The sequence below is a fragment of the Calidris pugnax genome, unplaced genomic scaffold, assembly GCF_001431845.1.
Source record: "Calidris pugnax isolate Ruff unplaced genomic scaffold, ASM143184v1 scaffold24, whole genome shotgun sequence".
NCBI classification, from domain to species: Eukaryota; Metazoa; Chordata; class Aves; order Charadriiformes; family Scolopacidae; genus Calidris; species Calidris pugnax.
In genome coordinates, this window is record NW_015090922.1 from 2,665,757 (window position 1) to 2,691,002 (window position 25,246).

At 44.1% G+C, this 25,246-nt stretch overlaps 1 long non-coding RNA gene across 1 annotated transcript in view; it reads right to left on the bottom strand.

Annotated features, from left to right (window-relative positions):
• Positions 1-779: 779 nt before the first annotated feature.
• LOC106893014 overlaps positions 780-25,246 on the bottom strand; it is a 39,494-nt gene continuing 15,027 nt past the window's right edge. Inside the window, exons 6-7 of the long non-coding RNA XR_001412969.1 lie at positions 18,125-18,294; positions 780-899 (exon numbers count right to left, since the gene is read on the bottom strand). This is a non-coding gene — a long non-coding RNA (uncharacterized LOC106893014). The remainder of the gene's footprint in view (positions 900-18,124; positions 18,295-25,246) is intronic.

Below are 25,246 nucleotides of genomic sequence, written 5' to 3' on the forward strand. Positions count from 1 at the left end.
CTCCGGACTGTCACTGGTGGCATGATGGAGTTCCTCACAGGGGGGTTCAAAGCACCTCACGGCTGATGCCTGTATCTTTGGTTCTTTTCAATAAATGGACTTTCTATTCCCACTCCCTACCGGACTATTACCCGCAACAGGACCATCTGGCCCTGGGTACTCCTTGGGAAGTCCTGATTTGCTGAGGAGAATGGTGGCACGTTGCAGAGCCTTGTGTGCAGGACCAATTTCAACCCATCCCGAAGCGAAACAGCAGGCCGGTGGAGGAGACCATCTATTTTAATGGTTTTGTACAAAATACCACATGGAACCTTTCAAGGTTCATGAGCTTGTTTGAAAATAGTGACTGTATTTGGATCTTCTTGTAATAAAGAGAGGTGGTTGTGGCTAGATTGAGAGAGAGGTGTGCTCCTAAACCTCAGTGGAATTTACTTTGGGAGTATTGCTCAGAAGAGACATTCTGGCTGCTCAGGGGTGGGTAGTGTCATAAATAAAGGGCAGTTAAATTGAGAAGGAGAAAGAGGAGATGAGAAAGTGTAATGAATAATAATCAGGAGTTTAAAATCCCTAAGGAAAATATCAACTATAGTGCATCTGAAGTACAGCGCAATGTTTAAGGTCAGAGTAATTGTATTTTCAAGCCACATCGTTGCCAGTATTAAGATTAAAAAAAGGAGCTAATGTAAATAGTCTTGACACTGCATTTTCATTTCAGACTTGGTATAAACACTTGCAATATCACTGTCATTCAAGTCCCTCTTGTTTAGACCAGACCTACCTTTTCCACGTTGTTCCTGTGCTTCTGCCATTTCCACTACATCAGCCTCCTCCGACCATGAATAAGTCTCCTCCATTTCTCTGTTCCCTTTCTGTAATACATGGGTGATGGTGCAGCAATCCTGCAAGAAAAAAAAAAAGCCCTGGATAAACATTATCATAGTGGGTGTTGAGAATACATCGTAAGGAAATATGCTATCCAATGCGAGGTGAATTCAGGTTTAAAATGGCTACACCAACAAGTTGGGCTAAAATTTCTGTTCCAGTTCCCTTTGGTTTTTTGGGGTGTGGTGAAAATCAGGTTCCACTGAAGGACATGACAGCAATGTGCAATGCAATGTGTGTGAGGGCTTGCACGTGCTGGTTCACATCAGTGCCCTTTAGAAGGTAGGGCTGGCTGCCAGTCAGAGGCTCCCTTCATCCAAGCTCAAATTAACTCCGTGCCATTCAGCAGTGCCCACTCTGCACGCATCTGCTGCTCCTCCTCTCTTGTTTAGGCTAATGAGGACAGAGCCCGCACATCTTGTTAAATGTTGGCTCTGGTGTTTGCAGTCACGTTCTTGGAAAGGCTTGGAAAAAAAAACATGCAAAGATTGTTTCTCAAATGCATGAGGCTTGTGCTTCATCAAACAAAATACCTACAAAAAGACGGAGTGGAGTAGCTGTCATCTTGAGAGGGCTTTTGCTCAGGTCCTACTTCAGCTGAGCTTCATTGGGTCTATTTTGGGGTGGGGTGGACTGTGTGAAATATGGATGACTCAAACCAGCCAAAGGGATCTTCTCTGGAGAGCCAGGGTGGCAATTTGGCCAACAGTCGCTTACTACTCTACATTGGGCAGTATAAATACTCCCATCAAATGAGGCACCCCCCAATGATTGCAGAGAGCTCCAACAGGAAGGCTTCATTCAGTTTGCGCGGGATGTTCTGTTTACAGAAAAGTCATTTTTAAAAGGAGCTTTAAAAGCCTAGGCTCTTGGGAACTGCATTAGGTTCTTTCCCCTTGACAAGGATGGTAGTGCTCCCCACTTGAAGGGAACCACTGTCAGGGTGCACTTCCTTGTTAATTGTCCCAGACACTGGCAATAAGAAACCAAGCACTATAACTATCACTCCTTTCCTGCCTGTGAGAACTTACAGTCAAATTCAGACATGGCAGGGGGGGAAAAATATAATAGAAACAGAGCTACGAGGGTGCTGAGAGCCAAGGACCTCAAAACTCCAGGCTTGTGCTCTTGCACAGCTGCTCAAGCCAGTGCTGGGTTAATGCAGAATACAGGTGTTCTGATTTTCTGTCCTTTCGTACCCATTGTGCATTTCGTATGAGGGGCTTCGAGAACAAGAAGTGACGAGAGAGCCTCTGGCCCGAAGCTGGAGAATATGGCTTTCCCCTGAGAAATTAAAAATAACTGTTGCCCATGGCAAGCAATCAGGAGGATGCAACTTGTACATTATTAGGAGATGGGTACACGGAATAAAATGGGAATGAATATATGTGAGAATAAGATGTATGTTTGAATAAGATGGAGAAGCCAATGCTGGGTGGAGCAGTTGCAGAGGGAGACCTTCATAGCAGCATTTTGCACAATGTTAGGTGTGAAGACAAGGAGAAAGGTGGGGATGGGGTTGTTTTTCTCTTTCTGTTTGATCCAAGGTTTTGGGGTTCCTTTTTGATCTTCACATCTAGGCGTCTGCTGAAACCTCTGTGTCTGAATATGGAGAGATTTTCGTTGAAATGCTGTATACCTTTGAAGGTAATACAAAGTATAGCATTATACTTACAGATCTGGCACAAAGCATAGAAATAACAGACTTTGAGAATGGCCATAGTAACCAGACAAGATATAAAGAGTTTCTAAATCCCAGTAGCCCAATGGATAATAATGCTGGGGGCGGGTTCATGTGGTAATTTGTATTCAAAGCATCGACACTAGAGAGAGATCATTTCTTGTACCTGGAATTCAGAACATGCCCACTGTAAAGATGTGGCTGGAAGTTAACAAATAGATGTGATCTCTTATCACCTTAATATTTGAGATGAGTCAGTTTGAGGTTTAATTTCCTCCAAATAATATACAGCAATCTACAGGAGGAAGTGAAAATTGCAAAAACGGGTGAGGAAAGATTGTTCCCTCTTTCTTATAACACAGAAATTAGCAGGCAACACATGAAATTATTAATCACAATAAATGAAAGGAAGAACATCTGCACGCAATACATAATTAAATTGTGCACCTCCTTGCCACAGGATGTTTTGGATATCGCAAGTATGAATGGGCTGAAGGAGCAATTAGACAGAATCAGGGAAGAAAGGTCTCTCATGGGCCATTAAGCTCTGGGAAGCAGGAACAGCCTCCAGAAATCCCTGAACTAGTGACTGCCAGTGGGTAGAGGGTACCGCAGGGGAAGGAACATGCTATGCTCATCCCATTTCTTAAGCAGTTTGCCTGCACATCTTCCACTGTTCAGGCTCAGAGACAGGATGCTGAGCTAAACGAACCTTTGGTATGACCCCGTGTGTCTGTGCTTATGAATTATACAAGACACAGTTCCCTACACACTACGGATGCAATTCGCATTCACGCAGAGCATCAGCTTATGGCCTTGCAAATTCTGCTGAATATTTACAGTGAGAATTTAAGCAGAACCCAAGTGGCTGAGTTCAGGCATCCACACGATCCCATTTCACCCCATCTGAAATTACTCGCTGCCTCTTCTGCGACTGGTTTTTGGCTTGGGTGCAATTTGATATGCAATTAGTCAAACATCCTCTCCTGCGATATCTGTCCTGTTGTGAACAATTAGCGTTGCATCAGGGAATACATTCTGAGGCCTGAATCCAGGGGATTCCTGTCAATTTGCATTGACAACGTGCTTACAAGAAAGGAGCTGACAGGTCCAGCTGGAATTGAGTGTTAGCAGCCACACACCAGCCCACAGATGGTCCACTTCTTGCTCATATTTTTAGCTTTACCAGCCTTGAGAATCTTTGTGTTTTTATAGAAGCATAATGCAAGCTATTGAATGAGTTTGGATGTCCAGAAATGTACTTAATGTTTCAGCTATGGGCTAAGACCACAAGCAGTGTTCTTAGATATTTTAATGTGCAACCCATGGGAAGGAAATCACCAGGTTCTCTAGCTGTATCAGGACAGTTTCTCGTTGTCAGAGAAAAGGGGACCAGCTAATGGGAAGCTGACCTGATGCTGTTTCCAGGGTGGCCAGATTGCCTGAGAGCAACCTCCACTTAACTTTGCAAGGAAAATAGCTTTGTTAATAACAGCGGTTCTCCAAAAAAACCCCCTAATCCTGCTTCATGACCCTGAGTTTTTCTCCACATTAAATCCTGCTCATGAGTAGCTGGGTATCCTACAAGCACCTGCAGAAATTATTTATTAAAAAATAATGCAAAATCCCTTCTAAATACATCCTCACTTAGAACTAAATTTTCTGGGGGAGGACAAGGTCATTTTTTTAGTGATAGGAGCTCATGTGTTGGAAAACCGATGTGATACACGCTTTTCTAGCTTTGTAAAGCCATTTAGCTTTTTTCTGGAAGTAATTGGCTTTTAGTACTCCAGCTAATCAGATCCCTTCTTGGTTTACCCTAGACTAATTAACTCTCATCTCTTCAAATTATTCCCAGTGCAGCTGATCACCTAAAGACCTTCCATCCCTATGCAGCAGCTGCTATCCATCACTGATAAGGTGAGACATCCTCCATCAAGAGATATCCTCCCAAACAGAGCTAGATTAAACTGTTAAGCAGTGCCAGAATATTGTACCAAATAGCAGCCTTTTCTCTAGCTGCAAGTTTTACCTCTCTTGGGGATGCTGCCTACAGTTCTGGATGCTGTTTTTCTATTATATGGGCTGCAACATGTTACCAGGAAACAAGACTCTATGCACATGGGACTGCTCAGCTTCATCAAGCCTCTTCACCCTTCAGTGGCTGATGATCTGGATTTGTGGGTTTTGAGACCTTTACAAATGCCAAGCACAAGCAGGCACCAATTATTTAATGCTAAAAGATATAATGAAGTGGGATGTTCTTTGGAAAAGAGAGAGCTGAGACCATTGAAGGAGTTTGGGTTAAGCAAGCTTACAAACGCCATCCCAGAGGTTATGTATTTCCAGTGTCATAGTCATGAATGTATCACCAGCAATTCCTCCAAAACATTAAAAAGGGTCACAAAGAAGCCATAGATGTTCATTGTCCAAGAAGATTTTGTTGATCTTTCTCTCTCTGATGCTAAAAGAGAAGCTGTAACCTGCCTGTGTTATTACTTGTACCTGAATTCTAAGCCCATATTGGCTGAAGCTGCTTGCTTGTCAAAGTGGCCTCAGGTGGGTGTCCATCAGGAGACTCAGTTGCTTCCTCCACCCAGATTGGTCACAGAGAATCCCTTGGTTGTTATTTATGTGCCCAGTACTAGCCTTGTCAACATTAGCATCTCCACCACTGGAACTGGTCCCTGTTTAAGACTTGACACTGAAGCCAAACTTTCAGAAGGGGCCCTTTCTCTGTGAACTATCCCAAAATGCAGATCTGAGCAGCTGCTGCAATTGGAAGTGTTTGAAATTCATCTTTGGGTTTGGGTGTTGCAGCACAGCCTGCAAATCTCTCTGTTATTAACCTTCCAGATGGCAAACCGAGGAGACATCCTTCAAAAGGTGGGTGTACAGTGAAATTTTAATTAATGGTCACTGACCTCTAGGAGCAAGGCATAGCAATCTGTGTACTATGCAAGACATCACAGTTATCTTAGGAAACCGCTGGAGTGTTGGAAAATACCATTTTCTGAGGTGGGATGTTTTTCTAATTTTTTCAGCAATCTACTTCAGATTTGAAATATTATCTGCTTTCTTCTCAAGGATCCTAACACTGTCTTACACCTTGAGGAGACCACATCAGGATGGTCCCCCCAGTGTAGATTTTATTAAAGTCTCCAAATCTGTCTTCCAGTCTTACTTGTCCCAGGACACCCATGAGAAGTTAATTGGCTAATTAAGGTTAAACAAAGAGGAATATGAGGGAATAGCTAAGCAGTTCTTAATCTTATGTTCTTCTTTTGCTCGTATTGTTCCATTTTGTGTCATCTAAAATTTCAGTCACAAAAAATGATTCTTCTGCAGTAAGCTTCATGAAGCCATTAGGTTTAAACGCTGATCTCACTAATACTCTGCTGTTTCCATATGTCTATGTGTCCTGGATATGAGCAAAAAATATCACTTTGCAGACAAAGATAGTAAGCAACGCCTTCAGCTCCTCTCCTGAAGAAGTTTGTATCATTTTTTCATGTCCAAGTAAAGAGCAATTTTTGGCTGCTTCGTGAGTAGGGCTCTTAGTGAAACCCCAGATGCCCAGGAAACTATCATAAGTTTCTGTGGTTGGCTCAGGTCCTTGTTCAGAAGGACTTAGTATTTTCCTCGTGTTTGGTGTGGCCAGGGTATGTCTACTTGTTCTTGTGTGGGTGGGTATGAGATAAATCGTCTTGTGCTCAGACCTGTCTGGAAGACTGGGTTAATGAAATAAGCTGTTTTATTAAATTCTGCTGAGAGAGAACGCCGTGTCTCTATGATAGCTTGGAGCGTGAGTAGAGTTCACTCCTGCCTAAGCAGGGACTGCAAAGATGTGCTGTACAGGCCTCTCCCAGTATCCCAGGGAGTTCTCCATAGCTGCTGGGGCTCCACTCTGCTCTTCTGTGTGACAGAGGCAGCATCCAGGCTGCTGGGCTGAGTGATGTGACCCAAGACTCCCACCTTTAGAAAACAGCCATCTGTCCTCTTGAGTAGGCCAACATAATAAAGAGTAGTTTAGAGAGTGCCTTACATTTTTTTCTGTTTCCAAACTCTATTCAAACCTGCCTCTTAGTCCACATCTTCTAGGTGTGTCAACCACAGGGTCTGAAGTTTCTCAAGGTTGGGGATTTTTTTTTTCTTAGGGTTTTTCTTACAGAAGTGTCTGGACCACAAGGAAGGCATTGGGAGCACATCAGTCTTGCTCTAAGTGCTGGGTTGTGTGCCAGGTCAGGCAATCGATATCGAAAAGGCAGGAGAGAGGATTTATGCACCTAGTCCCACCTCTTGAACACCCGCAAGGAGGCGTGAGCACTTTGAAGTACTTGGTTACAGGGAACTGCTTCACTGCTGTAATTCGCCTTGCATGTTAGCTACGTGGCCCTTGAAGATGCAGCCACACTAATTTGATATTTTTAAATACATGATTGCTCTTGGCTGCAAACCTCTTGGATAAAGCAGATGTAATTTGCCAGATGGCATGATGTAAAAAGGTTACCTAGTCAGATTACATCTCCTTACTTTGAAATTGCAGGAGGCAATGTGAAAACTGGAGTTTGGGACCATTACTTGATCCCTAGAGAGGTAACTAGCTAGAAGAATCTGAATGGGTACAATTTCCACCCTTGTTTAGTCGTACCCACTGACCTTTGCCCAGAGAGACTTGATCTATGGCGAGGGCCAGGGGATAATTAGGTTTCTGCTTGCTCAGCTTTTGAATTGTTATGACTCAGCATGGCTGGTTCAGCTGAACCGAGGTCCCCTGCTGCTTAGGGATTCAACTAAAGGAAACTCAAGCTCATTATATAAAGGCAAAGTAAAATACATTATCAATTGGTACACTAGGTTTTTCCACAATGAAAAGGAATTACTAACATGCAAGCTCATCCAGTTATCTTTCTATTGAAATGGTTGTAACAAACAATGTTCCTGTTATAAAAACAAATTCATTTCGTCATACCACTGTGGCGTTCCCTGTTTACTCTATTTAAATATAAAAGATTTGTTCTGTGCCATATAATTCAGCCATAGGGATTTTTGAAAGGAAATAAATGGTCTGAGGACTGAGTTATTCAGATTCCCTGCTACAACACAGAAAAACGTTCATGTGCACAATGAGTACCCTCATAGAAGTGGTAACAGTGATACACACCACAAGAAGCTGGACACTTCCCTCCTAGCCCAGGAAATTTGCAGGGCATTAGCTAGGAGAAAACCAGGATCTCAGCACAGAGGAGAATGAGATCTTCATTATTTACTGTAGACAAAATATTAAAGATGAAGAGGGGAAAAAAGATGCTAATGACAGTATATAGATTTAAATTTTGGATATTCTGTCTATGATACCTAGAAAACACCCTGTTCTCTTCAAGCCCAACTAGATCAAATTGTTGAGATATATATGAAGTAACCTTTTTATTCTCTGTGCTGGGATTTACAGCAGAATGTGGGGCAGTGCTTTCAGAAGTTATTTGAATAAGTGTTAGTGAACCGCACCTGCATCATGGGATCCTTTTGTACCTAGATGTGAGTTATGATTTCTCTTTTATGTTTCTTTTTCTGCTTTAGGCTTCTTAGTGCTGCTGGATATGACAGCTTGTAAGGTTTTAAACAAATCCCTATTTAAGTTGAATATGGCAAGTTTTGTTTAGTTTTGGGGCTTGGGTTGGGGTGGTTTTGGTTGGTTTTTTTTGCTATTATGTATTTTAGACTGTGGGGAGAGAGGGAAGAGAGAGAACTGGCAGCTTTTTGGCTTCTCTCTCGCAATGAACGTGTGTCAGACTGCTTCATAGAGGTTGATGTATCCACTCTGCTGTGGTAGATCAGATTTTTAGTGACTGCACCCCAAACAAGACACAAACCCAAATATTGCCCCAAAAGGGTGTTGTTCCATAGCTTGTTGAGTTTTCAGTATCAAATCTACCATTCCACAATTGTTTGTTCATTTTCCTAAAAGATTATAGCACTTTCAGGTTTATCTCAAGACTTAGGTACTTGTAGAAGAAAATGAATGTAGCAAGCTGATGTCAGAGCCGGTAACTTTCAAGCACTCTTCTGTGTTGTTTTCATCAGAAAGTGATGCATCATTTCTGTGGAAATAAGCACATAATCATTCCTCCCGCAGCTTTCCTTCTCATCAGAGTCAAACTTTATAGAGAGCGAGACATTCATGCAGAACATAAGCATAAACACTATAATGTGATCACTTCATTGGTTTGTTTTTGGTTTGGTTTTTTTTTAAGTGGATTTCCTCCTTCTGCAATTTGAATGAGATTGCAGACTATTTCTCCTACAAATACTCTGCAGTGGTCAAGTATTTCCTCTGTTATGCATAGAAACTTTTATTTTACTGGTGGCTATGCATAGCCTTTCATGTCCAGATCTGTAAATCTAGGTGATTGAAAGTGGTGTGAAAACCTTGGTTTTTAGATGCACTTTAAGTGGAAATGCCCACTTGTGGACCCTCCGAGCAGGCAGCAGACTTCCAGGCTTCCTTGGTGCCTGCAGTGGCAATGCCCACTGCGGTTCTGCTTTTCTCTTCACAGCTGGAGTCTTCCCTCAGATCCTGAAATCGGTTAATCCATTGTCACAGGGAAGTAATAGGAAATTAATTATTGCAGTCTCTGATAAACATGCAAAGCTGGCAGCAAACTTTCCAGTGGACAGCAGGGCAGGGCTGAATACCAAGAGAATCCAGCCAGAAGGAGAGACATGTTCTCAGGGCATTAATCAGTTTAGTTTCTTAGAGTGCAGGAATTCATCTATATTAGAATTATTGACAATAAATTGCACCTGAAAACCAAGACATAAGATCTTATGGTGACTCCAGAATGATTATCACAGGTGGATATGTAATGTAACAGCCAGAGGTGACAGAGATACTGCAGAGGCTGAAAAAAACCAAAAGCCACTTAGATCAGCAGACCTATGGTGGTGTCCTCCAGAGCCACGGCTATGACCACGCTCCCTACAAAGCAGCCACATTTAGTCGGGTATGTGGGCATTCAGCTTCTCACACCATAGTTCAAAACAGATCTAACCAGTGAGAGCTTAGAAGAATGCAAAGACAATGATCAAAGATCTAGAAAAAATTGACATGTACGAAAATACTGAAGGAACCGGGGATGTTACTCTGGAGAAACCTGAAGTAAGACATAAGTCTTCAGTTACTACGTGGAGAGCAGCTGCAAAGGTGGTGGGAATGATCTGTTTTCCACATCCATAGTGGATGGCACGAGTTTCTGTGGGAAATCAGAGGCACAGGTAAATGATCCAGTAATGTTGCAGGGGTTCTTTCCAGCACTGTTTTCTGTGATCACTAGAAGCAATATGCAGGTGTGTGACTGTCCTCTTTCATATCAGGAGTGTGTAATTAGCTACTATTTCTCCTCTTAGGAGCTGGCTTGCAGTAGTTTTCCATCAGAGTAACTCTAATCACTTATGGGAAGGTTTCTGATTTGCTCCAGTATCAGGAAGATCAGAATCAACTCAGTATTTCTTCCTCTTTAAAGCCATCCAAGGCGTTCCCTGATGAGAGTTGAAGTGAAATTAGTGCTAATGTGAGTGAGCAGCACTATGGATGCTGCTTAGGAAAGTGCTAGGGCTATGAACATCTTTTTTTTTCTTAAAGAAGCAAAGCAGAGGCCAAATTCAGCAGCAGCTAAAACCTCGCAGTTGTACAGTTACAGATCTGTGGGCAGTGTTAAACGGAGGTATCACTCCTTGACAGTTTTCAACAGTAAACCACAGCCATGACAGTGATGAGATGAGAGCCAGATATGGGTGACAGTCTAGGAACTAAATCTGCTCTAATCTACTTGAGTGTAAATCCACTTACTTCAGCTGCATAGCTCCACAGAGTGATTCCAGGGTGAGAAAACAGAATTTTGCCCCACTCTACTATCTTTTGTTGTTGTTGTTGTTGCTGTGTCTTTTTCTTTATGGTCTGTTACCTTGTAGTCACAACAAAGCACAAATAAAGCAAAACTGCAAATTGTGTATTCTCAGCTGGGACTTGCTGGTATGCATATTTACCTGGGGTCAGCCACAGGAGGTATAACCACCAACATGACCTGTGTGAATGCAAATGGGGGCAACTAGAAAGCCTAAAGATTTCAATAATGATAATTTAACTGCTTATGTCAAAGGCAAATCCCCTTGAATTGCGAAGGAGCTCTGATCTTGGTTTCCAACGGGTGCAAACATGCTTTTGCTTGGACAGCAGTGAGAATACACAGGCTTCTGAAGGCATCAGGAGAAGAAAGCCTCTCCATACCAGTCCAATTAACCTGTTGCTTCCCCCTTTTTTAGACGTAGAACCCATTGCAGGCTTTATGTGGACATGTAGCAATGGCTGGAACTTTTCCAGCCCCAGCCAGGGGCTGCTGGAGGAAGCAGAGAGATGGGATGCCTGGGATGGGAAGGGGCTCGAGGGACATGGACACAATATCAGTCCCCCCTGCTCACAGAACAACTTGTCAGATAATTATAATTATCGCTTAGGATATATTCTGAGTAGCCCATAAATTCTTATGAATGAAATTGCCCTAGTCAGCACCGCAGCGTGTTAGTATTAAATCACCATGGTATATAATCCAGAAGGTAAAACCTCTAAATCTTTTGAAAGGTTTGTTCTTCTGACTAGTAATTTAACAATCTTGTAAGAAGCTGAGATATAAGAGCTTTCTGGCAGAGAAATAGAGAAGAGGCAGTGAAAAAGGTGTCATGTACTCTTCTGAATCAATTGTAGTGCCTAACTTACATTTCTAATGAATTATGAAAGGTGAGGTGACTTCTCTCTTTTTCCTTTAAGCTAACCTGGGACCAAGCACTGTGATTAAATCGGTACAGAGCCCTGCTCCCTTACATGTATTTTTTGTGAGATATTAATTTTTTTTTGGCAGGATAAAATGGATCTAAAATCAGGATATTCATGTAATGCGTGTCCTTTGTTACATTTGTTTTCCATGTCCTGTGCACACTTATGGAGATGGCTGAATGATTATCAGTATTTGATGAGCAATTTATTTTCAGTGCTCCCTTATAAACCTCCCGGGCTTTGCTCAGTTGGGATTTCTCACTGTTTTTTGCAGACTGTAACCTAAAAGCTTGACCCAAAGCCCAAAGAAATAAATAAGCACATTTCTTTGGCCTTGAGTGACTGAAAGACTAGACAGCAGGGATAACCCAGTGCAGCTCCTGGGTCAGGCAGCTTTTAGTTTGGCTTTTCCTATGCTGATATTTTTCCTCAGGGAATTCAGCAAATGTTGCCTAGAAACACCTGTGCCTCGGAAACATCTGAAGCACAGCAAAATAGCCACAGAATCAGGTATGTGGGGAAAAAAAACCCAAACCATCTGTTCCCACCAAACTGAATTTGGGGAGACAATTCCCGTAAATACACTTGTACTAATCAAAACGCTGTTTGGTCATTTTCTCCTCAAAGCTTTTTTAACTGCGGCTTGCATCACCCACAAATTTACTAGTCAACCTTAAAAATTTAATAACGGAGTGCATTAGTATAATATTCTGCTTGCCTCTGAATTGGTATAAGTAAAGGTTTTAATCACTAAAATTATGCAGTTATAAAAATAATTTAATGAAATTATTCCTCCCATTTGCATTCATGGGCCGCCTCTGTTCAGGCACTATGAGGCGTGATAGATGGCACCGAGCTGTGGTGGAATAATTCTCAGGGCTGGAACTGCCTGAAAGACTCTGCACCTTAATGCTTCCAGCTCCCCGAGAAATCAAACCACAGGGAAGCGCGCTCAGTGTATCGTGAGGAGGACTAAACATAATGTATGCCTTTTGAAATTGTTATCACAGAATTATAGAATGGTCTGGGTTAGAAGGGACCTTAAAGATCACCCAGTTCCAACCCCCATGCCCTGAGCAGGGACACCTCCCACCAGACCAGGTTGCTCAAAGCCCCATCCAGCCTGGCCTTGAACCCCTCCAGGGATGGGGCAGCCACAGCTTCTCTGGGCAACCTGTTCCAGTGCCTCACTACCCTCACAGGAAAGAATTTCTTCCTCACATCTAATCTAAATCTCCCCTCTATCCTTTGTGTTTTATTGATGGACCTATGACCTGGGCCTGGGTATAATTATTTCACTGTTATAACATGAGAGGGCTGGCTTCTGCCTTCAGTGAAATCCTTCGCGTAACGTCTTGTGCCGTTGCTGGTGCAGAATTGCATGCCTTGCAGATGAAGGTTTCTGGGCGATGCCTTAATTAAAAGTGCATCCCCTCTAATCTGAAATGATGTCTGTTTATTTCAAAACTAATTACTTCATTATGCTTTCCTCTGCTGAAAAAAAAATAAATCCTTGGTGCTCGAATGAGACAGCAAACTCTTTGGGGCAAAGACCACATATAATGAGATAATGTTATGTTTGCTAAATAATATATTAGGAAGGAAGCGAGATAATGTTTGCTAAATAATATATTAGGAAGGAAGATCCTTTGTGTTTTATTGATGGACCTATGACCTGGGCCTGGGTATAATTATTTCACTGTTATAACATGAGAGGGCTGGCTTCTGCCTTCAGTGAAATCCTTCGCGTAACGTCTTGTGCCGTTGCTGGTGCAGAATTGCATGCCTTGCAGATGAAGGTTTCTGGGCGATGCCTTAATTAAAAGTGCATCCCCTCTAATCTGAAATGATGTCTGTTTATTTCAAAACTAATTACTTCATTATGCTTTCCTCTGCTGAAAAAAAAATAAATCCTTGGTGCTCGAATGAGACAGCAAACTCTTTGGGGCAAAGACCACATATAATGAGATAATGTTATGTTTGCTAAATAATATATTAGGAAGGCAGCTTGTGAATAACATATAGGCTAAAGTTTTGTAATTTGATTTTGGGTATAGGTAAAATTTTACAATTTATCCCACTTTTGCAGTCATAAATAATCTTTTTCCTCAGATTCATAAATAAATCATCAGCTGAAATACAACCTGCTACCCAAACAGGCTCAAATATTAGGAATGTAATTTCTGGCTTGACTATAATGGATCAAACAAGAACTCCTGGATTCAAACCAGTTGGAACAAAATTTCACATATACAATTCCTCTTTCCTTCACAAGTTCTGCTGTATGGAAAGAATTGCAGTATCCTCTAAGACTATTTTGAAGGCTTTTTTTTTTTTCCTAAAAGTTACCTCCTAACCCAGAACACCCACCCTACACCAAATCTATTCTGGACCCTTCTGTGACAGGTAAAGCTAGGTGGTCAGCCAGTGACAGGTATTCACCGCTTGCTAATGTTAAAAATGCTCAAAAAGAGAACAGACTTTTACGCATTTTTACTGTTTCAGAAGGACTAGTTTCCCAAATCTGAAGAAAAAACGGTGAGACTGATATTTGGGAAAAAAAAATAATCAGAAGTTTCAAATGTGATGGAGAACTGTGAGCTCTTTCAAGAAGAGCTCATTAAATAACCAAAAACCTGTGATTCTGGTGCCAAGAAAGATGACAGAGTTGCCTGAAAGACCACCCACACTTTGTGGAAAAAATGAAAGCAGCAACTCAGAATAAGCAGTGATGTACAATCGATAAAAGGGGGTAACAGGACAATCAATTATAGATGAGAATTTGTGAAGTGTGGGGAATGGAGAAGGGACAAAAGGACATGATGGTGAATTCTTTCAGTTCCTTTCTGGCTGGGGATGAGGCAGTTCTGGGCTTTTCATTAGGAGCTTTGTAGGGAGCTGCTGCTGTGCAGAACAGTGGTAGGTCCCTACAAAGCCAGCGTTGGGGTTTGTGGCTGCCATCGCCCAGCATGGAGCAAGCCCTTTGAGAAGGGTCATGGGCTACTACAAGCTCCTCAGCAGTGAAAGCAAGCCTGAAGTTTGTTCCTCTAAAAAAGAGAAGGAACCACCTTTCCAGAGAGGGCTGTCCATATCTCCCAGGGCGGAGCAAAGGCTTTTCCACCCCAGCACAGGCTTATCCCTCCCTCATAAGGGAGCTCAGCAAAGCCAAGATGGTGGCAGTGGCTAGCAGAGGTGGGGACTCGGAAGCCCCCAGCTCCTCACTGCTCATGGGGCAGGAGCAAGATCAGCTGAGGCCATGAAGGACACACAGGGTTCATGAGGGGCAGGTCCTGCTTGACAAACCTGATTTTCTATGACAAAGTGACCCGCTTCCTGGGTGAAGGAAAGGCTGTGGATATTGCTTACCTGGACTTTAGCAAGGCCTTCAATACAGTCTCCAACAGTCTCCCACGGTATCCTCCTGGAGAAACTGGCTGCTCATGGCTTGGATGGGAATACCCTCTGCTGGGTTAAAAACTGGCTGGAAGGCTGGGCCCAGAGAGTGGTGGTAAATGGAGTCAAATCCAGTTGGCAGCCAGTCACGAGTGGTGTCCCACAGGGCTCGGTACTGGGACCCGTTCTCTTTAATACCTTTATCAATGATCTGGATGAGGGAATCAAGTGCACCCTCAGTAAGTTCACAGACCTGGAGGGTAGAGAGGCCTTGCAGAGGGATCTGGACAGGCTGGATTGATAGACTGAGGCCAACAGGATGAGTTTCAACAAGGCCGAGTGCCGGGTCCTGCACTCGGGTCACAAGAAGCCCCTGCAGCGCTACAGGCTGGGGGCAGAGTGGCTGGAGAGCTGCCTGACAGAAAAGGACCTGGGGGTGTTGGTTGACTGTCAGCTGAACATGAGCCAGCAGTGTGCCCAGGTGGCCAAGAAGGCCAATGGTGTCCTGGCCTGTATCAGGAACAGTGTGGGGAGTAGGGCCCGAGAGGTGATTAGTGTGGGGAGTAGGGCCCGAGAGGGCCCTGTACTCGGCACTGGTGAGGCCTCACCTTGAGTACTGTGTCCAGTTTTGGGCCCCTTACCACAAAAAAAGACATTGAGGTGCTGGAGCGGGTCCAGAGAACGGCAACGAAGCTGGTGAGGGGTCTGGAGAGTAAGTCTTGTGAGGAGAGGCTGAGGGAACTGGGGTTATTCAGTCTGGAGAAGAGGAGGCTGAGGGGAGACCTTATCGTGCTCTATAACTACCTGAAAGGGGGATGTAGAGAGGCAGGGGGTAGGTCTCGTCTCCCAAGTCACAGGAGATAGGACAAGGGGAAATGGCCTCAAGTTGCACAAGGGGAGGTTTAGATTGGATATTAGGAAAAATTTCTTCACGGAAAGGGTTATCAGGCATTGGAATGGGCTGCCCAGGGAAGTGGTTGAGGCACCGTCCCTGGAGGTGTTCAAAAGATGGGTTGACATGGTCCTCAAGAATATGGTTTAGTGTTTTGTTTTTTTTTTAATGCTTATTTCTTATTTATTTTTTTGTCAGAGTTAGGTTGATGGTTGGACTAGATAATCTTTAAGGTCCCTTCCAATCTAGATGATTCTATGATTCTATCTCTGCCCAGCAGTGGGGAGCACAGTGGTGGCTCAAGCAGGTCAGGATCACACAGACCACCAGCTCAGGCAGCTGGGACCTATCAGGGTCCCTGTCATCTGGGGGTCCTGCTCCTGTTCAGCCTCCCTGTGTGTCCTGGAACTGCTTAAAGAAGCACTTTTGAAGTGAGAAATGTAAAGAGCTCGGTCTGATGAACTTAAAAATCTCATTAAGTGGTTTGAATGTGGTATTGAAGTATTTTCATGGACAAAAGTACAGTTATGAAAGGCCCTCATCTGGACCCTTAAAGTCAGGTGAAAAAGACTCTGAGAAATCCTTGTTTGGGAGCTGAAGTTGGCAAAGTCAAGTTGGACAGTTGGGAATCTTACTTTCACATGGGAAGTAACTAACCATTTGAATAAACTGCCATGGGACAACTAGATGCCCTTCTGGAAACAGGTTTAACCAGACACAAATAAACTTCAGCACAGAGAATATACTGGAGCAACTGAGGGAAATGTAATGGTCAGGGACACATAGAAGGTCTGATCAGATGAAGATCTAATTAGCACTAGATTTTGAAAGCCTGTTATCTGAAGCTCTTGCCATCATCACTACCATACATGGTCCCATCCTATCTAATACCTGATGCTTTATGCACCAAAAATGTATTGACATTGGTACCAGAGAAATTAGTTTGTTTCACACTTTAAAGAAAGCAATCACCTCATATAAATAATATAACCTTAACACCTGATTACAAAGAAGGGCAAAGCTTTTAAATGGAATTAAACTTAATAAAAGGGAATAATTAATATTATGACAATTAACCTGTTGATGAAGACTAGACCTGGATGGATTTGCCTTTCATTAGCAAGCACGAAGAATTAGATGACTCCCCTGGGGATCCAAACATCTGAAAGTCATCTTACTTGAAACAAAAGACAGAACTTTTTCCTCTGTGTAGCCAAGTAGGGTTTCAGCCCTTGCTCTGGGGAGCTGTTTTCCCCAGAGGGTGCAGTAGACCTTGTGCAGAGAAGGCAGGAAGATGAAGAAAAAAGGAATGAAGCATGATATCAGAGGCTTTTCCTGGCCACGCTGGTGCCACAGGCTAAATGTCACTGGCAGACTGCTGCCCTCTCCTCTTTTGTTCCCAAACAGACTGTCACAGGGTAAGTCACCTCAATTCCAACCATTGCCTTTTTTCTCACCCGCTCCTCTTCTCTCCCTACACAGCTTCCCCTTGCAGGGACAGCCACCAAAGTCACACACCCTGACGTGTACCAGCAGGGCTGGTGTGGACTTAGCCTCACCTTCTTGCACCCCCCCACTTTTAAGAACTGCTGATGTTCTTTTTGTTTGGTTTTTTTTTTTTTTTTAGTTGGGTGTGGTGTTTCTGTTTTGGGGTTTTTTGGTGGTTTTGTTTGTGTGTTTTGTTTTGTTTTGGTTTTTTTTGTTTTTCTAAAGGAGAATAGCTAATCCAACCTAATTTAGTTCAGCCTTCTTTTCAGTTAAATCTCTTGTTGTTACGAATTTCAGGGTGGCAACAATATACGGGAATGGTGATCATGTTTTTTTTCTAGCCGTCTTTTAAGTTTGTTATCATCTCACCTGATGGGAGCTGACAGATATTCCACTACAAAAAGGCAGCACCAAAGAGGAAAAAAAGGGTCACGTGCAGGGAGAAACCTGAATGGACTCGAGCTGTTGCCTGTGCCGAGAGCCAAATGAACAGCCGATGCAATTGGCACAGCTCAGTGGTATTGTGGCTACAGCCAAATCGAGTTATTTCTGTGGCTACATGAAAAAAGTATGGAAAATAAGCATGGGGATCAGAGACGAGACCAGCTCAGATCCAAATCTCTGCTTCTTCGAACTCTGCTGATGCCAAGAACTGTCTAGTGGGTTTTCCTTTCTGGTCCCTCTCTTCTGGCTGCACCCAGTCACACTGTGTGGCTGCTGCTTTACATCGCGGGCTTCTCTAAACCTTTTGCACCTTGATACTGTGGTTTTTAACATGTGCATCAGAACAGACACCAAAGAAAGTTACAAAATTCTAGTGTAACATTGATGCAACTACCCTTTTGTAGTTTTTGGATATAAATATAAATATAAAAATATAAAAAAAATCTCAACAGCTTAGAAAGCCATTACGTAGTGCTATAAAACTGTGACATTTTGCCCTCTTCTGTTTTCCTACCTTCAGGATTGTGAAGATACGGGTACTGGCCCTGGAAGGGTTCTCAAACAGCAGCTCTGTTCCTGCCGTAGCCTTGCAAAGGATCTGTGGGAACGCATCTGCTTCAGCTCTCTCATTCTCCTCTCTCATGGGGACCCCACTCCGATTCCTGCTTCTTCTTGCCTCGTGTCCTGAAGGAATATATAACGCTGCTCTTTATGCGAGGAAAAAAAAGGTAGCACACGTGTTTTGTTTTTTACTTTTCTACATGGTTAATTAAATGCTTCTGGGCAAACACGCTGTGTCTACACAAACCCTGCAGAGAGAGGAGACACGGGGGCCTGAATCCCCCTGAGCTGTGGAAGCAGATTTCTTCTGCACCTGGGTGGAAAGCTCAGCTGCTCGGTTAGGGTGAGGGAAGGCACATCCCTGATGGATTGAAAGAGACCCTCCTTATTGGAAACATCCCACTGGCTTACAGACTCCTGTTGATCCAGCACGGTGGGGTACCCCCCTTCTGAGGCAAGATCCCCACTGCTGAGGCTGAGCCCACTCCCAGAAGCACCCCCCCAAGCTCCTGGGAAATTTTTGCTAAGAAATAGTGAAGTGCCTTTGAGTTAACTGACAGCTGAGCAGGGGCCTGGAGATTGGAATTTTGAATTTAAGTGCCCTATGGGGGCACTGAGTCCACTGGACTTGCTCGTAGCTGTTAAGTTCAGGCAGCGGCAGGAAGGAATCTGTCTTGCTGTCCCCGTGCAGGTCCCCGTGTAATGGGCTGTGCTGCCCACCCCACAGCTGCTGTGGAAGTTGAACATGTGCCTCCTCATTCTGCTTTTGGCTGCCTCTGCCAAACTGGTGGAAAGGACCAGAAAGTGTGATTTGGGAACTTTTCTGGTGGGAAAACGGATGGGGCCAGGCACCTTAATTTACACAATCCAGCCTTCAGTGAGTAATGAATTTGTGAGCTGGGGGTGAAAGACACTGGGTCCTCTTATGCAGAACTTCAGGTATAATAATATGAAGAAAATTAACTGTGTCAAGTGTGCTGTGGGCATAGAAAAATTAATCATAAGTTTATACTTAAGGGTGATGAATACTATTCATGCTCAGAACGGTGTTGAAATTAAATACTGCATATTGCACTTTGTATTTGCTAGTCTCTCCTTGTCCAGGGGGATGAAAAGAAAAGCACTCATCACCGATTTTAAAATGTTTCAGGTCATGGAATTTTTTCACTTCACATTCTTCTGCTGGAAATTACTGCCTAATGGAAAGCAAGGGCCAAATGTTGTCACAGGACTAGTGGTAAGTACAATTTGGCTATAACCAGAAAAGTACAAAAATCTTGTGTTGAGCTGAAGAACAGACCTCCCAGTAAATTCTCGGTACTCTACTTTTCCAATTAGCCAGGTGTAATTTTTTTCCTGTAATCTCCTCTAAACTGCGTTGATGGACATAAAAAAAAGTATAGTTTTATGTTAATTAAAACTTTTCATTAGTTATGTAGGTCAGTAAGAAACAAAAAAGTAGTTCAAACTCCACCCTCCCTATGCTGCCAGTTTTTCTAATGAAATGTAATTAGCACTAATTGGTAAAACTACGCTGATGGCTGGTTATTAATGTTTGTGTATTGGTCCCAGATGTGGTTTTATGGCTGTCAGTGCTAACGGCTCAGTGAAGGAAAAAAGAATCCTCCTTTCATATTCCTGTCATTTTCTTCAGGTTGCCCCCCCTTCAAACATGAGTGATTATGTTTAGGGAAGGGAAAGCCTTTTCTTAAACCCCAACTTTGGGAGAAACTGAATGCCTTCAACTCTCCTTTGAATTCGGCAGGAGTTGAAAGCAGCCAGCACTTAGCACCTGCAGAATCAGAACTCAACTATTTTAGGGCTGCTTTTCTTGCGCCATCGTAATTGTTAGTGGTTCAGAATTTATCAAAATAATTATCCTCCTAATTGCATACCTGTTCTTGAAAGCACACTTATGAGGCAAGCCTCTCTTCTAAGCAATCACCTTAAAGTACTCAGTTTAGAATAATTGCTTTCCTGCAATCCCTGCAATTACTGAAGGGATGGCAATCACCTTCTTCAGGCAGAGGTAGAGGAGAAAGTTGGCCTTTGTAGACAGGGATGAACCAAGTGATGAAATCAAGATCTCCAATACAAATCTACCCAGAGAGGGGTGAGGAGGTGGCCCCTTGCAGAATCAAGAAAAGACAATGTCACAATGAGGAGGAGGGTCTCCAGACATGCTCCGGTCAGGATCAAAGGACACTTGGAAATAGGTTGGAAAATACTCAGAAACTCATTCACTCCTGAATATTAACAGTAAGACATCAACATTAACATCTAAGAAGATAAAAAACTAATTTGAAAAGCAACTGTGTATTCTTATCTAATAATGTATGCCTCCCCAGGTCACCCATGCACACCTTGTTTTTGTGAAAGCTAGGCTCATTAATATTCCTATGTTAAAAACTGAGATACAGTATATGAAGAAATCGCCTGAACAGGTTGTCTCATTTATAGAGGGGTAAAATCAGCAGAGTCACGTGTTTGTTTGAAAATGTTTGAAAACTCAAGCCTGTTAAGAACACAAGAAGTACCACATAGCTTAGGCTATTATCTGCCATAAGGACACGACAAGATCATTATTAAATTTTAGCCCTTAATAATTTTGAGCCTCACAAGGCATGCAGAACTCCCCTTAGCACACCCCTGCATTTCATTGGATTATGTTTGAATTTTTTTTTCTTGTTTGTACATGCAGAAATGTCTTTAACAACATGGTAACTAGGGGCTGTGGGGCTGGGAAGCAGTAGTTTTTCCTTGTGCCTGATGAAAAAAGGAAGCTGGTCTGTGGCCAGGTGGTCTGGAGGATGTATTGGCACAATATGTACTTACAGCCTGGAATGATGCTCTGCCAGCCAAATCTCAGTGCTAGTCATTGCCATTTTATATTTTAAAGTAATCAATTGCAGACTTTTGTGTTAATTCTTGTTTTCCCCACAGACTGACCACCCCTATACTCATTCAATTGCGACTAACCTGCCCTGATGGCTCTTTTAGTGTCTCTCACTGCCACAAATAAATTTTCTCATTACCCTCAGTTACAGTCACCACTACACCTGTTTCATCTTTGCTGGAATCCAACTAAAGGACAAAACCTACCTACCCAATAGCTACATCACTAGGACAATTCCCTCTGACCTTGTTTTTGAGCAGGTAAAATATGGAAAAGGAGTATTTTAATAGGTAAAATGAATTTTTAAAAAAACTTAATCACACAAAGACACAGTGGCCAACATTTTGGGTTACATTTTTGCTTGTAAAGCAACTTAAAGGTGCTGACGACTGCTCTCGTGCACTGAAGCCAACCAGCACAGAGTGGTCGATGTCCACATCATATGTTCTGGCATGGAGGCGTGCCCTGATGTGCAGGTCACACACAGCCCCAGGTGTCTCCTGGTCCCAGACAGGCTCAGGCTCTGAAGCTGCTGTGCATGGGCACTGCTGGAATAACTGCAGTAGCAGGTGTCCAAAATATTTGGGTAAAAAAGGAAGAACTAAATTAATTTTGGGATATTCCAGGCTAAGAAATAGCTGGTTTTGTTATTGGGAGGAGAGCCATATTGCAAATTTGGACCTAAAAGCCTCCCTTCCACCTGACTCCCACCTTAGATACTGAGGAGCAATTTCTGCCCTGCTTTCACTCACAGGTGTCAGTCCCAGTCTGCCCACGCTGCACTCCTGTTAATCCATTCCCGAGCTCTTTTTTTTGAGTCAATGATTTTTTTCCCTTTGAAGCAATACCTTTCCACACTTCTGGAAATAATTGAGTCCAGAGACCTTCTCAATAAGCAGCGTGAGCCCAGAATACACCAGATTTTGTTCCCCCCATCTCCCTTTTGTCCTGGCTTTCAAGCATCCTCAAGCAGTTTCCTGTGCCATGGCACTAACTGTGCAAAACTGACCACTGTGTTCTCACTGCAGGAGCACTGGTGACGGCACAAGCTTCCTACACCTTCACACATACACACAAAGAAAATGATTATATTGTATTAAGGACTCAGAGTCAAATGATACGTAGGGTGGGCATGGTCTTCCTCTTCTCCAGTCCTGAGCAAAGTCAATGTGACTGCTCTCGCCACCTGGCCTGGAGTGAGGGATCACTTTTTGGAGCTGTGTGCATTTAGCTGCAATTTTTAATCCAGCCTTTTATCCAGAGTGGGTCTCAGAATAAAAGAATCAAATAAATGAGTGTGCACGGAAAGATAAAAATACAAAATTAAATAGATGAGTGTGCATGGCAAGATAAAAATAAAATCCTGCAACTTCAAATACAGGCATGATATTTTACTTGTGAAGAAGATTATGAAGCTCCAGGAGAAGATAAGCTGTAAGCCCACAAACAGCCAAAAATCTAGCTGGGATGCCCACCCTACACTTGCTAGAAGCAGCCGGGAGCCTGCCATGCTCTCCAGCTGGAGGGGAGCTGAAGCCCTCTCCCTCCATCGAGGGACAAAGTGGGCCAGAAATGCCTCTCACCCATGACTGACCCGTGGTGAGGAAGCAGAGATCTACCAATATTGCCTCGATGTTTACTTGCCCGAACACCAGGAACCCATTTTTGCGTGTGCAGACAGGATCTGGTGCTTTTTTATTGTCATTCTGGGGGGTGGCTGCTAAGAAGGGGCATTTTTAACCACAGCAGCAGTGTGGGGAGAGAGAGGCAGCTCTCTGAGGACATATGGAGAATAAAACCACCCTCACGTCATCTCTCTGACTTGTTTCCAGCCTGTCTGTGCTGGTGCTGGTGAGGGGTTATCCCCACCGGAGGCAATACAGGTTTGAGGCATGGCTGGAAACTTGCTTAAAATAAATAGCGGAGGGGTGACCAAGTGTGGGAAGGCATCAAATCACAAAATCTGTGACTGCGAAACACTGGGGGAGATCATCAGAGGACAAATCCTCCTGTATTTTACAGTCTGTGCTGTGAAACAGCAGCTCAGAGCTTCAGGTCCAGCCCGTTGATCAGGGCTCCGTCTCCACTTCAGCTCAGGAGGATGCATTAAAAGTGGTTACAGGTGTCAGTTCTGGTCACCACACTGTTGTAGCCCTTCAGGCAATCTACCCCTTCTAGAAACAAAGTCCAAGCCCAAGCAGAGCAGCTCCTTCCCCTTTTCCTCTCTGCGGTCAGGCTTGCCTCAGGCTCCATCCTCTTCCACCTCTTGCTGCTCCGGACTCAGTCTGGGCTTTCCTGGGCTGTGGGAGCCCTTCCTTGCTCTCGGCTGAGAGGGATGCTCACCAAACTCCTTCACCCACCAGGGGGCTAGCCCCACTAGCCCTTTGGCCACCATCACTGCCTTGCATCCTCCATCAATGTGTCGCTCAGCGAGAGGTGAATTTTTATAATTTGCTAAGATTTTGAAGAAGAGCCGCTGCAGGAGTGAACACTGATTTCCTGGGGCTGTTTGGAGCGGCGGTACCCCCACTCCCACTCCCCCCTGGGTGAGGGGTGGTGGATGCCCAGAGCTCTTGGTGGTCCTTCCTGAGGCTGAACGGCGTCAGGAGCACAGCCACACACACGTGAGGGAAAGGAGCAAGCTGCAGAAGCGAGGGTTAAGTAGCACCTATAGATGCAGACAGACGTTGTTTCATTCACCTCTTCGGAAGGGTGTAATGCCCCCACCCCTGTTGAAGGCAGACTCTGCATCCAGCACTTTGCATTTTAATCGGCGCAGAAGAGGAACAGCTAGGGACAGTGTACCTTTTTCCTATTTTGAGTTCAAAAATCAAAGCAGTGACATCAAAATAAAGATCCTCCTATTACAGCTAATAGGAATTGCTGCATTATTGCTCTGTCCTGCCACTTGTGGTAACCAGCAGCTCACTGCCTGAGAAGAGCCAGCTCTATCACGTAATTGAGCCTGTGTTGTATTTGCTCGGCTTGAGAGAGCTATTACTAACCCCAACTCCCTCTTTGGGCTGGCTGGGGAGGTGAAAACTCGCATGGTCAGGAAATGATGCTTGGGTGAAAAGGTTCCACGGTTTCCAAATTCTCCTGTTTAAAAGGAGCAGCAACGGTATCTCAGAGATAAAACACTCTCTTGGCTGAAAATCGGCCCGATACTTTTCCTTTCTTAATGGAAGACCTGCATTTCACAACGAGATGCCCATTTTTTTCCAGGGGAGAGGAAAAAGATAAAGAACTGAAGAACTACGCTTCTTAACGTTGCCCTTTGGACTGATACACGATGCACTGATCCGAGCTAAAAATCCCTCCTGTTTTAACTCAGAGGAGGCAGCATCAGGTAGCTGAGACACTTGAAAGCAACCCCAGCTGTACGCACGCCTGCACCAACACTGACTGTTAACTTTGAAGCATCAAGATGTGCTCTTTCCACACGCTGTTAGTAGGAGCCCGTGTATCTTTGGGTTTGGGTTGCTCCGAGCCCAGGTGTGGTTTTTGTTCATGAAAGTGTCTTCTCACATGAAAGTGTCCTGTATTTGCTTCCCCTCGCCATGTGCCAGGAGGGTGCTGCACACCTTCTTCACAAACACCATCTCCTCAGCTGGAGGGCACCTTCCCCTACCTCTGAGACAGGGAAGGCCTGCAGTGCTCAGCGGAGGGTAAAGGGGTGATACCCCTAAATCAGTGCAAGGCACACAGAGCTATCCCACCGCTGTTTAAGCCGGGAGACGGTGCCTGAATCAGGGATCCGTGGCAGGGAATTTTCACGGATTGACTCAATCCAGCTGGGTGCTGCCTCCCAGCAGGCAATTAGCTTCAGCTGGCAGGCCCGGGCGTCCTGCCTTCTCCCCACGGCAGCCGGTGGGTGAGAGAGCTCTGACACACACCTCCCGGCTCCCACCAACCGCAGGGTGATGCCGCTCCGCCATCAGCATCCAGACACCGCATCCCGTACCCAGCGCTGAGAGATGAAGTGTCTTAAAGATGCTCCCCACCACGACCACCATTCCCCCCCCCGCCTTTTTGAAGTAAAAAACGACCAGAAACTACCACCGGTGCAAACCCTAACTTAGCCTTTCTCTGCCCGCCTGGATGCCCCCGGAGCGGGGCAGTGAGAGGAACCCCCCCCTCCAACACCATCATCACCGCTATCCCCCCCCATCCCGCCCC